Source organism: Bison bison, unplaced genomic scaffold, assembly GCF_000754665.1.
Source record: "Bison bison bison isolate TAMUID 2011002044 unplaced genomic scaffold, Bison_UMD1.0 scf7180017864456, whole genome shotgun sequence".
NCBI lineage: Eukaryota > Metazoa > Chordata > Mammalia > Artiodactyla > Bovidae > Bison > Bison bison.
The window spans coordinates 23,238,845-23,255,837 of record NW_011495018.1 but is presented as its reverse complement, the minus strand read 5'-3'; positions in this window follow the sequence as shown (position 1 = coordinate 23,255,837).

Here is a 16,993-nt window from a genome sequence, read left to right as displayed (position 1 = left end):
TACTTAAAACTATTGCTACACTTACCTTCTCACCAAATCTCCCATTCAGCTTGAACTGACTAAATCGCCCCATAAGCAAGTTTCCTATTTGAGGGCTGCCTGGTTCAATTTCTTTTTTTTTTTTCTTCTTACCTCTCATGTTTTTAGCTACACTGACACTCAGGGAACTCCTTGTACTTTACATAATGCCACCCCTGACCCATATTCAGTTTCCCCTTTGTAGGAGAGCAAAACTCCACTACCTCAAATTTGACATGAGGATTAATTTAGGTTGATTATTTTTTAAAAACAGAAGACTCAAGAGATGTTTCTTGCTACATATGTTCCCTTTGACTGCCTAAAAGAATTTAAGTAAATGGCCTCTTTCTGGAGCAGAACTTATCACCAGCGATATCTGCAAAGAATATGACCTAGGATGGTGAGGGAAACTCAGCAAGACCTAGAAATAAGAATTGACTTTGTGTCCCTTTGAACACTAAAAAGAAATAGAGGAAAGCAATAGAATGGGAAAGACTAGAAAACTCTTCAGAAAATTAGAGATACCAAGGGAACATTTCATACAAAGAGGAGGACAATAAAGAACAGAAATTGTAAGGACCTAACAGAATCTGAAGATATTAAGAAGAGGTGGCAAGAATACATAGAAGAACAGTATGAAAAAGGTCTTAATGACCCAGATAACCACGATGCTCTGGTCACTTATCTAGAGCCAGACATCCAGGAGTGTGAAGTCGAGTGGTCCTTAGGAAGCATTACTACAAACAAAGCTAGTGGAGGTGATGGAATTCCAGCTGAGCTATTTCAAATCCTAAAAGATGATGCTGTGAAAGTGCTGCACTCAATATGCCAGCAAATTTGGAAAACAACATTGGCCACAGGACTGGAAAAGGTCAGTTTTCATTCTAATCCCAAAGAAGGGCAATGCCAAAGACTGTTCAAACTACTGCACAATTGCACTCATTTCACATGCTAGCAAGGTCATGCTCAAAATCCTTCAAGTTAGGCTTCAACAGTACAAGAATTGAGAATTTCCAGATGTTGAAGCTGGATTTAGAAAAGGCAGAGGAACCAGGGATCAAATTACCAACATCCATTTGGATCACAGGAAAAGCACGGGAATTTCATAAAAACATCAACTTCTGCTTCATTGACTATGCTAAAGCCTTTGACTGTGTGCATCACAACAAACTGGAAAACTCTTCAAGAGATGGGAATATCAGACCACCTTACCTGCCTCCTGAGAAAATTGTATGCCGATCAAGAAGCAACAGTTAGAACAGGACATGGAACAACAGGCTGGTTCAAAATGGAGAAAGGAGTACAATGAGGCTGTATATTGTCACCCTGCTTATTTTACTTATATGCTTGTTACAACATGCTAAATGCAGGCTGGATGAAGCAAAAGCTGGAATTAAGATTCAGTTCAGTCGCTTAGTTGTGTCTAACTCTTTTCGACCCCATGGACTGCAGCATGCTTCCCTATCCATTACCAACTTCCGGAGCTTGCTCAAACTCAAGTCCATTGGGTCGGTGATGCCACCCAACCATCCTGTGTCGTCCCCTTCTCCTGCCTTCAATCTTTCCCAGCATCAAGGTGTTTTAAAAAGAGTCAGTTCTTTGCATCAGGTGGCCAAAATATCACAGCTTCAGCTTCAGCATCAGGCCTTCCAATTAATATTCAGGACAGATTTCCTTTAGGATTGACTGGTTTGATCTCCTTGTTATCCAAGGGACCCTCAAGAGTCTTCTCCAACACTACAGTTCAAAAGCATCTATTCTTCAACGTTCAGCTTTCTTTATAGTCCAACTCTCACATCCATACAGGACTACTGGAAAAACTACAGCTTTGACTAGATGGACCTTTGTTGGAATGGAATCAAGATTGCTGGGAGAAATATCAATAACCTCAGATACGCAGATGACACCATGCTTATACCAGAGAGTGAAGAAGAACTAAAGAGCCTCTTGATGAAGGTTAAAAAGGACAGTGAAAAAGCTAGCATAAAACTCAGCATTCAAAAAACTAAGATCATGGCATCTGATATCATCACTTAATGGCAAATAGATGGGTAAAAAATGGAAACAATGACTGATTTTATTTTTTAGTGCTCCAAAATCACTGCTGATTATACTGCAGCCTTGAAATTAAAAGACTCTTGCTCCTTGGAAGAAAAGCTATGACAACCTAGACAGTGTATTAAAAAGTAGAGGCATCACTTTGCCAACAAAAGTCTGTATAGTTAAAGTTATGGTTTTTCCAGTGGTCATGTACAGATGTGAGAGTTGGACCATAAAGAAGACTGAGCACTGAACAATTAATGCTTTCACGTTGTGGTGCTGGAGAAGACTCTTGAGAGTCCCTTGGACAGCAAGGAGATCAAACCAGTCAATCCTAAAGGAAATCAACTCAATATTCATTGGAAGGACTGATGCTGAAGCTGAAACTGCGATACTTTGGCCACCTGATGCAAAGAGCTGGTTCACTGGAAAAAACCCTGATCCTGGGAAAGACTGAGGGCAGCAGGAGAAAGGGGAGACCTAGAATGATATGATTAGATGGCATCATGGACTCAATGGACATGAGTTTGAGGAACCTCTGGGAGATAGTGAAGGCAGGGAAGCTTGGCATGCTACAGTACATGAGGTCACAGTGTTGGACACAACTGAGCGACTGAACAACAACCCACTGTCTCTACAAAGCCCAGTAAACATGTGTTTACAAAGCATTTCCCTTTCCATATCCATGTAAATTGCCTTCCTCCTCTTTGAAATCCCAAACCACAAACCTCAACATCCTCTTTGGTCTTTAGCTGAAGATGGTATTTAAAGTGAGGGGTTAGGTCATTTTCGTGACTACTTAGTTTTCCTGAGTTTCTCCCAGATATACTTGTTGTCAAACATCTTTTTTTTTCTCCTGTTAATCTTTCTTATGCCAATTTAATTCTTAGATCAGCTAGAAGAACCTAGAAGGTAGAGAAAAATTTTTTCCCTCCCCAACATTCTAATATTGTGATGTCCTATAACTCAAAACCATAACCCTTTACTTTCCTAGCAGCCAAATTTGCATGCTCTAAAAGAGGATGTCCTCAAAGTGCTACAGCTATACCTCTGTATCAACTCCACTGAAACCAGTTTATTTAGCTAAGGCTTAGAGGGAAGCTAACTAATAAGAGAGATTAAGCTTGAGGTAATCATGAAGTTTTAAATGAAATGTGTGCATGCATGCTAAATCACTTTGGTCATGTCCGAGTTTTTGCAACTGTAGCCCGCCAGGTTTCTCTGTCCATGGGATTCTCCAGGCAATACTAGAGTGGGTTGCCATGCCCTCCTCCAGGGGGTCTTCCCAACACAGGGATCAAACCCACATCTTTTGCATTTCCTGTATTAGCATACAAGTAGGTTCTTTACCACTAGGGCCACCTGGGAAGCCCATTTATGAAGTATGTACTTTCTAAAGAGGAGCACATGCTAACCAAAAATGAGGTTCCCTAAAAACATATCTCTGTCATACTCATGGTTCTGTGTCATTTGGTATTTACTATACTGCCTTTTCCAGCAGTCATGTATGGATGTGAGAGTTGGACTGTAAAGAAGGCTGAGCGCTAAAGAATTGATGCTTTTGAACTGTGGTGTTGGAGAAGACTCTTGAGAGTCCCTTGGACTGCAAGGAGATCCACCCAGTCCATCCTAAAGGAAATCAGTCCTGTATTCATTGCAAGGACTGATGCTGAAGCTGAAACCCCAATACTGTGGCCACCTAATGAGAAGAGCTGACTCATTTGAAAAGACCAGGATGCTGGGAAAGATTGAAGGCAGGAGGAGGAGGGGATGACAGAGGATGAGAGGGTTGGAAGACATCACCAATTCAGTGGACATGAGTTTGAGTAAAGTCTGGGAGTTGGTGATGGACAGGGAAGCCTGGTGTGCTACAGTCCATGGGGTTGTAAAGAGTCAGACATGAGTGAGTGACTGAACTGAACTGAACTGACACTGCCTTGAGTAAGTGGGGAGTTCAAATACATGTTGAATTTGCTATGATCACATGAATTCAGTTACTGAATGAAACTCTATGAAACACGCTTCATTTGGCTGCTTACCTTTTTTGTTAAAATCATAAATGTTAAGGTCAGAAAGGCTCAGACTCCAGTTTTTGGCTATCATGTACTTGGGGAAGTGTGTTTTATGGGCAAATTATGTGGCATTGCTGAGTTTCAATTTCCTCATCTGTAAAATGGGCATGATAGCATTGTATCTCTCATAAGGTTGATGAGGGGATTACAGGAGATATTTTTCAGGTGCTTTGCACAGTGACATTCAAATAGGTAGTGCAAGCTAATAATAATAACAGTAACAGTAGTAGTAAAACAAAGAATTTGTTCCTAATTCTCATGACTGTGGACTTAACAGTTAATTTAGTGGGCTAACTCTCACTTACTTCTTTGATTCATTTGAACTGCAAGGAAAAATTATAACATTTAAACTCCCAGAAATAAATATTTATGTAAATAATGTAAGGGAATAAGATCATTATGTCTGAAAGTGAAAAGAAAGTGTTAGTTGCTCAGTTGTGTGCAATTACCTGCCACCCCATGGACTGTAGTCCACCAGGCTCCTCTGTCCATGGGATTCTTCAGGCAAGAATACTGGAGTGGGTAACCAGTCCATTTCCAGGGGATCTTCACAACCCAGGGATCAAATCTGTGTCTCCTGCATTATAGGCAGATTCTTTACTGTCCAAGCCACCCGTTTCTGTAAATAAAATAAGGGAACAAGATCATTATGTCTGAAGCGCCTTAGAATAGAGAAGTTGGCGATTTTTTCCTATAAAATGCTAATAGTAAATACTTTAGGTTTTGCTGGCAAACTATGATCTCTGTCATAACCATCCATTAAACTCTGCCATTGAGTCATAAATGAATGGGTGTAACTATGTTACAATGAAACTTTATTTCCAAAAACAGGTAGTGACCTGAAGGAGGCAAAACCAGAGGAAAACTGAATGAGTGAAGTTCACCAGTGAGTGATGTTTCACTTGAGTGCCTTTAAAGGCTTGTTTTCCATCCAGCATTCATGAGATGCCATTGCATCTTTGTAACACACAGTTCATGTGGGTTTATAAAAAATAAACAAACAACACACACAAAATAGAAGAGGCACTTGGCTGGATTACGTCTCCAGGTTATAGTGTACAAAGAGTATCTGATGTCACAGTAGAAAAAGTGAGTCATAGTGGATTCACTATAATTTCCACCAAGAACCAACAGAGTTGGGGGTGGGGTGCTTTAGAGGCCATCCTATCCCTTCATAGAATCACCTAGTTATATCTAGGACTACATTCTTGGCACAGAGGCTAAGGAGAAGTACATTTCTAATGCAGGTAGTAAAAGCAAGTGGATTTGATAATGAACTTTTAGTGACTTCTCAGCCTACTGTTTTCATGTTCTCTTCCTTTGTTGAGAAGATGGTTGCTTAGGAAATCAGTTACTGCAGTGGGCTTACAATTTTCATCCATAGACCTTAAACGGAAAAGAGAGAGTAGAAAGGTTTTGCTGTTTTATTAACACAGAAAAATAATGAAATAGAAGCCAGGGAGGATAAAGTCTTTGTATCAGGGGAAACTCTCTAGTTGTGGTGCACAGGCTTCTCATGGATCAGTAGTTGTGTCTCCAGGTTCTAGAGCGAAGCCTCAATAGTTGTGATGCATGGGCTTAGTTGTTCCACGGCATGTGAGATCTTCCTGGATCAGGGGTTGAACCCTAGTCCTGCATTGGCTGGTAGATTCTTCACTGATGAGTCACCAAGAAAGCCCTGTATCTGCATTTTTTAACTGAGATTAAAAGGCTAGAGGAAAAGATGAGGGAGGTCAGTGGTACAGGTAGAGGTCTCCTATGTCTCTCCCCAGTGTTACCAGAACAACTATGGAGCCTGTGACCTGGGAACCACAACTACTGAGCCCATGTGCTGCAGCTACGGAAGCCTGGGCGCCCTAGAGCCCATGTCTGCAACAAGAGAAGACAGTGCCATGAGAAGCCTGTGTACCACAACTACAGAGTAGCCCCTGCCCACTGCAACTAGGGAAAAGCTCATACAGCAATGAAGACCCAGTGCAGCCCAAAATAAATAATTAAGAACTTTATTTAAAAAAATGCAGCTTCAAAATAAGTCATGTAGCCTCCCACTCACTTCCTAGCAGACACTACCCACATTTTTAAAAAACAGAAAATCAATGTCACCAACCAAGAATAATGGCCACAGTAGCCAGAACGGGACCATCAACAGTGTACAAGATTCCATCATCTCTGATCAGCCTGAGAGAAGCAATTAGAGGGCCAAATTTTGAGCTAATTGCTTCTCAAAGGTTATTTATACATCCTCTTAAACTAGCTCAATTTGAGTTTGATGATAATAGATTGAGCATGAATATAAATTATTCAACCTTATTCAACTTAACTTAGCCCAAGCTTAGTTTGTATATTCCTATGACCAGATGACAGAACGCAGGTTAGTTTTCCTCTGAAAAATTTGAGGCTGTGGCTGGGAACACAAATTGCCAAACAAAATCAAATTGCACAAGCAGTCTATCATAGCTTCCAGAAAATCAAAAAGGACATTAAACTTGAATGAACATTATAAAAGCTGAAGCCCAGCTTGAACTGATGCATTTTCATTCCAATTGCATTTGATTATTCTTGTTATGTTATTACCATGTTCGTAACTGTTGCAATTTGTCAGTACAGACCAATTTCTTCCCAAACGGAATATGACTTGAAATAAAAATGCTAATGATTTGCTGTGTGCACCCATTTTAGAGGCCATTGCTCATACAGTATTTCATTCAGGAAACTGAAGGTAGTGTGTTGGTCAGAGTTGAAACACACAACTGGGGGAAAATATCCTGTAGAGAGAGCACCGAATTTGAACATAAGCTTAGTCTTTAAATATTTGCATGACCTTGGGCTGATGCTCCAAACTATACATACCACCTGGCCTTTGCACAGGTGTTATCTCTATTAAAAATGCTTCCCTTCCTTTTCCCCTTTCTTCAAGTTTCATATCAATATGCATTCCATCTGATTTCCCTATGTAGAGCTGTTTACCAAAATTCTTGAATAATAATATAGTAACATTTGTTATTTTCATGCATGTAAGATGCTATGGTGTTTAAGGGTTCCTATGCCATCTTGTATTTTAATTTAGTTTATATATCTATCTTTGCAACAGACTATTAATTTATTAAGGGGGGAAATGTGCTTTGCTCAACTTTATATTTGCAGCATTCAGAAGAGTGGTACCACAGAGTAGACATTTAATAAATATTAATTTAAAAGTTCCTATCTCTGCAAAATGAGGATAATGGTGCCTCTGCTTTCCGTCTTAGACAGTTGTTGCAAGAATCAAATGAAATGATCTGTATAAAAATTCCATGTCCACTAAAATATACTCTATACATATCAGAAGTTATGATGATTTCCCAACTAAGAAAATATATTCTGTATGAGAAATTGCAAAGATGCCCATTAATATAACTGGGATCTAGGTATGGTGAGAAGGCATGTTCATTACTTCAGCTGCTCAAGAACATAAAAATTTAATGCATCCTGTGTTAAAAGAGGAAAAAAAATGTCCATATATTGTTTGTATTAGGAAGATGAAAAGTGTGGAGATATGGGATGTGGCATGAAGATGAGATATTTTGAATACAAATTTTCATTACATATTTATTTACATATGTTTTTTCTGCAACTTGTACTTTGATGAACAGGTTTGATTCTGAAATTCAGGATCTTTCCCCTCGTCTGAAGGACTCAGTAGAAGAGAGAATGATGACAAGGACTTGCTCTTCCACCATGATGTCTGAGAATGTACACCAGCTTGAGTGTCTACACAAAATGAATGAAGAAGTAAAGTATGATCTATAGATGCAATGATGTGCTACACAACAAAATAAACTATTATTAACAGGATAACTTAAGTGACTCATACAGACGTGATATTAAACAGATCAGCCAGTGCCTTCAAAGAAAACACACTATATGATTCTACATAAATGAAATTAAATATTAGGCAAAGTAGTACACAGTAGGTCCTTATTAGTTATCTATTTTATATAGAGTAGTGTGTATTTTACCAAACTCTAGTACTCTTGCCTGGAAAATCCCATGGAAGGAGGAGCCTGGTAGGCTGCAGTCCATGGGGTCGCTAAGAGTCGGACACAACTGAGAGACTTCACTTTCACTTTTCACTGTCATGCATTGGAGAAGGAAATGGCAACCCACTCCAGTGTTCTTGCCTGGAGAATCCCAGGGACAGGGGAGCCTGGTGGGCTGCCGTCTATGGGGTTGCACAGAGTCGGACACGACTGAAGTGACTTAGCAGTGGCAGTAGCAATGAAAACACTGTGGGGAATCCCATGATGGTCCAGTGGTTAGGACTCTGCACTTTCATTGCCTAGGACGTGAGTTCAATTCCTGATCTGGGAACTAAAATCCCGAGTCGGACACTACTGAACGACTTTCACTTTTACTTTTCACTGTCATGCATTGGAGAAGGAAATGGCAACCCACTCCAGTGTTCTTGCCTGGAGAATCCCATGGAAGGAGGAGCCTGGTAGGCTGCAGTCCATGGGGTCGCTAAGAGTCGGACACAACTGAGAGACTTCACTTTCACTTTTCACTTTTATGCATTGGAGAAGGAAATGGCAACCCACTCCAGTGTTCTTGCCTGGAGAATCCCAGGGACGGGGGAGCCTGGTGGGCTGCCGTCTATGGGGTTGCACAGAGTCAGACACGACTGAAGCAACTTAGCAGCAGCAACAGCAGTGTGTATTTGTCAGTCCCAGTCTCCCAACTCATCTTACTCCCAAGCTGCTCCATGCTTTTCTCCGTGGTAACCATAAGTTTGTTTTCTACATCTGTGACTCTACTTCCATTTTGTAAATAAGTTCCTTTGTATCATTTTTTTAAATTACATATTTAAGAATATCATATATTTGTCTTTCTCTATCTGACTTACTTCACTCAGTATGACAGTTTCTAGGTTCATCCATATAGCACAGGGAAATCTTCTCAATACTTTAGTAAACTATATGGGAAAAGAATCTAAAAAAGGAGTGGATATAGGCATAACTAATACACTTTGGTATAAGCAGTAACTAATGCAACAATGTAATCAACTAACTTTAAATTAAAAAAACAAGAATAGGCAAAAATAATACATGGTGTTGGATATCAAAACAGTGGTTAATTCATGGCATGTTTTTCATGGGAGAGACTTAAGGATACTAGAAATGTTCTATACAGATATGAAAAATTACTGAGCTGCCCATTTAAGATCTGGGCACCTTCCGCCATGTATGCAATTTCTCAATAAATAGTGTAACAAAGCCAAGGAAAGTAAAACTCTTGTTGGGAGATGGGGCTCATAAAAGATATATGTGTGAAATATACAGATTCACTCTCCTTTCCTATTCTGTTAGACTGCACGCCCACAGAGGGAAGAGATGACAGCCAGCTTAGCTAGCTCTGTGTCACTATTAACACGCATGTTCCTATCTTGGGAAACATTTTTGGCTGTTTTCAATTTGCACTATTAGAAATAGAGCTTCTATAAACATTATTTACATGTCTTTAAAAAATGTGGTAATGTGTACCAATCATACCAGACCACCTTACCTGCCTCCTGAAAGTCAAGGTCAAGAAGCAACAGTTATAACCAGTCATGGAACAATGGACTGGTTCAAAATTGAGAAAGGAGTTATGTCAAGGTTGTATATTGTCACTGTGCTTATTTATCTTATATGCAGAGTACATCACGTGAAATATTGGGCTGGATGCAGCACAAGCTGGAACCAAAATTGCCGGGAGAAATATCAATAACCTCAGATATGTAGATGATATCACCCTAATGTCAGAAAGTGAAGAGGGACTAAAGGGCCTTTTGATGAAGGTGAAAGAGGAGAGTCAAAAAAGCTGGCTTAAAACTCAACGTTCAAAAAACTAAGCTCATAGCATCTGGTCCCATCACTTCATGGCAAATAGATGGGGAAACAATGAAACAGTGACAGACTTTATTTTCTTGGGCTCCAAAATCACTACAGATGGTGACTGCAGCCATGAAAGTAAAAGACGCTTGCTCTTTGGAATAAAGTTATGACAATCTAGGCAGTGTATTAAAAAGTAGAGGCATGATTTTGCCAACAAAAGTCCATATAGTCAAAGCTTCGGTTTTTCCAGCAGTCATGTACGGATATGAAAGTTGGACCATAAGGAAGGCTGACTGCTGAAGAACTGATGCTTTCGAACTGTGATGCTGGAGAAGACTCTTGAGAGTCCCTTGGACAACAAGCAGATCAAACCAGTTGATCCTAAAAAAAATCAACCTTGAATATTCATTGGAAGGACAGATGCTGAAGCTGAAACTCCAATACTTATGACTACCTGATTGGAAGAGCCAGCTCATTGGAAAAGATCCTGATGCTAGGAAAGATTGAGAGCAAGAGGAGAAGGGGGCGACAGAGGAATGAGATGGTTGAATAGCATCACCGACTGACTCAATGGACATAGGTTTAACCAAACTCCAGGAGATAGGGAAGGACAGGAAGCTTGGCATGCTGCAGACCATAGGGTCACAAAGAGTTGGTCATAACTTAGCGATGAAACTGGAGTGGCATGTGGTACACAACAGTTTACAAATACTTATTACATAAAATAAGTAAGTGAGGAAATGAATGGATAAATTATCTTTCAAACAGTTCATGCAGAGAGGAGGGAACTTGGCTCTTTTCAGGGGGAAAGTGTTGCAGGAGAGTAGGAACAGTATGGAAGGAATGAGATGTTGCTTCTGCAGAGGACAGAGCATCAACAGCCCAGGGACTGATTTCCCCTCTGGAAGAATATTCACTGAATCTGCCTTTATCCAGAGATTCAGGATGGAGCAAGAGGGATCAACCAGAGTCAGCCAGCCTGGATCTGCCCAGCAGCCATCTGTGCTGTCTCGCTATTCCTATGTGGGTCGGGGGAAGAGTCCTAGAGTAGGAGAAAGAGGAACCCAGATTCAGCTCTGCCCACAGACACTGTGTAGTCTGGATAACTCACTTTAGTTTTCTGAGTCCCCTTTTTCGTCACCTCAAAATTGCAAAAAAGGCAGCTTAACTCTGCTTTCCTGACATATCCCGATGCAAGAAAGAAGTGAAGTGTGGGATTCAACCTAAACAACTTACAACAATAAGTAAAATTTCTTGCAACACTGACATATTTTTCAAACATGCAAATTGCTCATTTGAATTTATAGCACATTTTAACATTTTAATATAAAAATAATGTTTATTTGCAAAGGCTTTTAAGAGCATAGAAACAACCCTGGAAGCTGAGCTCTGTTTACCCTTGCCGTGTCCCCTGCATTATCATCACATAACTTGAATGCTGGTGGTATCAGAACCCGAAGATCTCCAACTTCTCAAGGAAGTAGATGACTCTTTCCCATCATCCTGCTTCCTCTTTCTCCATATCCACCATCCCCCCGAAAATAGACCTGTCATTAGTTCTCTTCTATACCATGATTTTGTAGTCTAGAAATTGAGTTCAGTAAGTACTGACTGATGATATCACGCCTTTCTGGTCATCCTGCATCTTAAAATCTGTGATTTAGTAGAGTAGACATCATTCAGTAAGACATTTCTCCAGTTTAAAAATGACGCTATGATCATTTCTTTGTGTTTACAGCAGTTAGGCTACTTGTTTTCTGACAATGAGCTGTTAAAAAAATCTCCTCTAAAATTTTTATTATTTCGTTTTTTTTTAATATCTTAGTAATTAGATTCATAATTGCAAGACTTGCTCTGACACTGGTAAACAACTCTGTCTGACATTTAAGAAGAATGCCTGGGATTCTGAGATTAACAAATGGTAACAAGTGCCTGGATTGTGTAGGAAAATAATGCATTCTACTTCTACAGTTCCGAGGAACACTCGGCCATCTTCCCTCCATCTGCCCTTTTACACTCGGAAAAACCTACTATGGACCAAAAAGAAATTCTCCCTATTTTGCACTTCTTGGAAGAACACTTCCAAAAGGAAGACAAAGATATTACAGAGGCCTTAAATCAGAATGCTGTCTTAAATGCTATCTTAAATCAGAAAGCTATATCTACCACTTGGGACTAGAAGGGAGGAGACCTATTCCCAGGTACGTGCATGAATTTGCTTAAAAATTTTTAAAAGCAAGAACACAATTCTCAGTTTAAAGGACCATCTCAAGGACACATTTCTTAGTAGTTATAGGTGACAAATGCATGCCACAGAAAATTATTTTTCATCTCCACAAAACCAAATCATCAGTATGTTGTCTGTTGAGAGAAACATTTCTACATGAGAAATGGGAATTAATCTCAAGGGGAAAATGTAGTGTTATCTTCTGCATTTATATTTACATGCCATAATTACCCATATGGAAACAATTCCCCAAAGCCTACTTATTTCTCATGTAATAGTGTCTTACAGCGATAATAACCACTGCTATAGCAAAATACCATAGATTGGGTGGCTTATAAACAACAGAAGTTTATTTCTCATATTTCACAGGCCAGAAAATTCAAAGTCAAGGTGCTTGCAGGTCTGGTATCTAGAAGAAGAGCTGTTTCCTAGATCTCAGACAGCCTTCTTTGTGCTGTGTCCTCACATGGCAGGGAAGGGTGAGAGGGATATTTGTGATCTCTTTATAAAAGCAATAATCCCACTCATGATGTCTCTATCCTCATGACCAAATCAGCTCCCAAAGGTCCCATTCCCATTTTCACATTGAGTGTTAGCTTTCAACATATGAACTTTGGAAGGGACACAAACATTTAGTCTATAGTAAATAGTAATCTATAATTATGAATCATTGCTGACCCAGTTTTTCAACTACATGGGTAGAATCTTCTTTGCTGAATGGAATGACTTCTTAGAATCAAAATTACATATTTTTTCCTTGAGTTGACTCAAAGTAATTAAAATCATGAGATGGGCACCAATTATTTCTAGGCTTCTGTAAATCTAGCACATGATGTCTAAAATTGAACTAAAGGAGGGTGGCAACTTCTTGGTTATATTTAAACTAGAAATTTAAATTTTATTTATGAATTTGAATCAGTAACTAATTCTTTTATGATAAACATGTGAAGATTATATCCAAAATAGGAGTTATTTGCCTCCAATTACAAGCTGGAATCATATTAAAAATAACTATAGCTATATAAATACATATATATAATATATGTAAATGTATGTATATATACACACAAACTTAAATATATTGTTAAGGAGGAAGAAATTTTTTCTACTTTTAAGTTCTTCAGGCTGGTCTAAGAATTAGATTGACATGAGACAGCTCAACAGGAGAAAATCAAACAAAAGTTTAATAACATGTATACACAGGAGAGACCCAGAAGAATTGAGTAACTCTTTCAAATGACTGAAACCCCCACCTTAAATACCATTTTTAGCTAAAGATAAAAGAGAATGGCTGGGATAATGGTTTGGCCTTCAAAAGGCAGAAGGGCAATTCACATGGAGATGAAAGCAAGCCTTTGGTAAACAGATGTTTGCTGACCCTTGCAAAGACGACAGGACACAGAGTAATATCTGATCCCTAGGTCTTGCTGTTTCCCCACACTTAGACCATTTATTTGCAGATATCTCTGGTGATTTCCTTCTTGGAGAAGGAAATGGCAACCCACTCCAGTGTTCTTGCCTGGAGAATCCCAAGGATGGCGGAGCCTGGTGGGCTGCCATCTATGGGGTGGCACAGAGTCAGACAGGACTGAAGTGACTTAGCAGCTGGTGATTTCAAGAACAGGACTTCTTTCTACATTTTTTAAGACAATGTAACAAGAAAAAAACTTCTGGCATCTACTGTTTCTTAACATTAACAGCGTAAATTAATCCCCATGCCAAAGACACACACCTTGGGGTAGCAAATGTTGCTCCCCTAGCCCTCCTTTTTCTTTCTTATGCGGATATGAAGTAAGAGTTTAGATTCCCATAGGCTCTCACAGCCATATGGTCAGGCACATCAAGTAACTGGAAGTTTGGGAGTTAAAATCTGAGACATTTATATAGTCATGTCTCTCTTTCCAAAAGTTATAGTATCTACACTGGCCGACAGGGGGTACAACAGGGTCTTTCTCTACGATGGCTTCTTAAAACATGTCTTCCCCTACAAATGTATATGTCTGTGATTGCCATTCGTAGTATTCACATCATTCCCATGTTTTCTTGAGACTGAATTCTTTCTACAAGTAACTGACATGTGCTCCTGAAGAAAAATGCATCCCTGACTTCATGAAAATGCAAATTAGGAAATTAATTCCCAGCTTCACAGGCTGGACATATTCTCAGGCAATAAAGCATGTCAGAGCAGCATAAAATTAGTAGGAAAAAAACCAATATGAGCCTTGAAATAACACCCAGACACCTGAGTGCTTCTTTCAGAAAATAAGGACTCTAAGCCCCATGCTTAAAGGTCTTAGAAATCCTAAAACATCCCCAGTTCTAAAGAGCTATTTATCCTTGTTATAGCACTGTAGAAGATTTCTCATATGCAAAATAAATATTTATACAGTTTGAAAAACTAAGTGATTTATACCTGAAACCACCGCCTGCATCTGCTTAGGCATTTCCACCTCCAGCTTCTCTAACATTCCCTGAACAGTGGTCTATCGTGTTCTCTATGTCTTGTACAGAGATTTTTAGAGATGTAACAACTGATGATAGAAAAGGGTCATAAATGAATACCTATGTTCTGGCAGGCACTGACTATTTATAGTTAATGACTTCACGACAACCATATGAGGCATGTAGCATTCTAATTTGCTTCCAAAGACAAGGGAGAACCTGAGACACAGGAAAAGCAAGTATTTGATTTCAATTTTACAAAGTTAGGAAGTTGAAAAATTAGGTTTGGAAATGAAGACATTCTATTATATGAAGCCTAAACTGTTTGCCTATCTAGAAAACCAATTTAGTTTTGCACAAGGATAGCGAGTGTCTAAAGCTGTGAGTTTTTTGAGAGCAAGGTCCTGTTCACTGTGTAGTGTCCTGGACCTAGTCCAGTACTTGGCATAGACTAGGTACTCATTAACGAATGGTTTAACAAAAGGAAGGTGAATAGTGAGGATATTTTAGGTAGTATAGGATGTTTCAATGTCCTACTCTCTTAACTTACTTATATTCAAATCTGACATCTCATTTATAAACTGTATCTATTATCACCAAGGAATTAGAAGTATTCATTTTCCTCATGGTAGGTTGGAGGTACCAGATGATTTCCTTTTATTGAATACTTGCTCTCAGGCCAAGAGAGTAACAAAAATATATAACTATTTTTGTATTTTTACCTGCTGACTTTGCTTTGCCTCCATTGCTAAATCAGTGCTTATAGGAAACTATAGCTTTAAATGGGGCTTTCCAAGTGGGTAAAGAATCCACCTGCAATGCAGGAGACTCAGGAGACAGAGATTCAATCCCTGGGTTGAGAAGATCCCCTGGAGGAGGGCAGGGCAACCCATTCCAATATTCTTGCCTGGAGAATCCCATGCACAGCCTAGTGGGTTACAGTCCACAGGGTTACAAAGAGTCAGACATGACTGAAGCAACTGAGCACGCATGCAATTATCTTTAAATGCCTATGTCAGAAAATGAAAAAAAAAAATCTAAAAATCAATAATTGAGACTCTCACCTGTGATGAAGGAAAGAGAACAAACTAAACAGAATAAAGAGTAGGGAGGAAATACTAGAAATCAGTGACATAAGGAAGATTTAAGATGTATAGAACAGTCTTTTGGACTCTGTGGGAGAGGGAGGGGGTGAGATGATTTGGGAGAATGGCATTAAAATATGTATAATATCATGTATGAAACAAGTCGCCAGTCCAGGTTTGATGCACGATACTGGATGCTTGGGGCTGGTGCACTGGGACGACCCAGAGGGATGGTATGGGGAGGGAGGAGGGAGGAGCATTCAGGATGGGGAACACATGTATGCCTGTGGCGGATTCATTTCAATATATGGCAGAACCAATACAATATTGTAAAGTTTAAAAATAAAATTAAAAAAAAGGAAGATTTAAGATATAGAGAAAATTCAATAAAATCAACACCTGGATTTTTGATAATAATATTAGTAATCCTATAACTAGAATAATGAAGCAAAAAGAAGGAACATACACATTATCAATATCAGAATGAGAAGTGGTATATTGTAGTCTATATAGGATCAGATCAGATCAGTTGCTCAGTCATGTCCAACTCTTTGCGACCCCGTGAATCGCAGCACACCAGGCCTCCCTGTCCATCACCAACTCCCAGAGTTCACTGAGACTCACGTCCATCGAGTCGGTGATTATAGGATAGTAAGTGAAATTGCTCACCCCTGGAACTGCTGTAGGAGATCTGTGGACACACTCCCCAGTGAAAGAGCCATGTGTGCTAAGTCACTTCTGTCATGTCCGACACTGTGCAATCCTACGGACTGTAGACCACCAGGCTACTCTGTGCATGAGATTCTCCTGACAAGAATACTGGAGTGGGTTGCCATTTCCATCTCCAGGGAATCTTCCTGGCCCAGGGATCAAACCTGCATCTCTTAAGTCTCCTGCATTGGCAAGCAGGTTCTTTACCACCTGGGAAGCCCAACATTTTTATTATTTATATAAAAGAATAACAACAATAATTTAAATTCTATGGAACTTATCCTACGGGCATATAGCAATGGGAGAAACATTTATTCAAGAAAATCAATTAAATCTTGGTAAGGACAATGAGTTCTTGAGCTATGACCCTTTCCCTCCAGCCCCATCTCCCAGATCAGCATGAAGAAACACTTCAGATGATGTGTGAGTGAGAAGATAGGTTTCCTCTCTGCTAGTTCTCAGTCAAAGGATAAGGTATCTCATTGGGAGGGGCAGATCTCCAGTATGTCGCACTATCTTCAGCTGCAAGGTGCAGAGACTAAATTC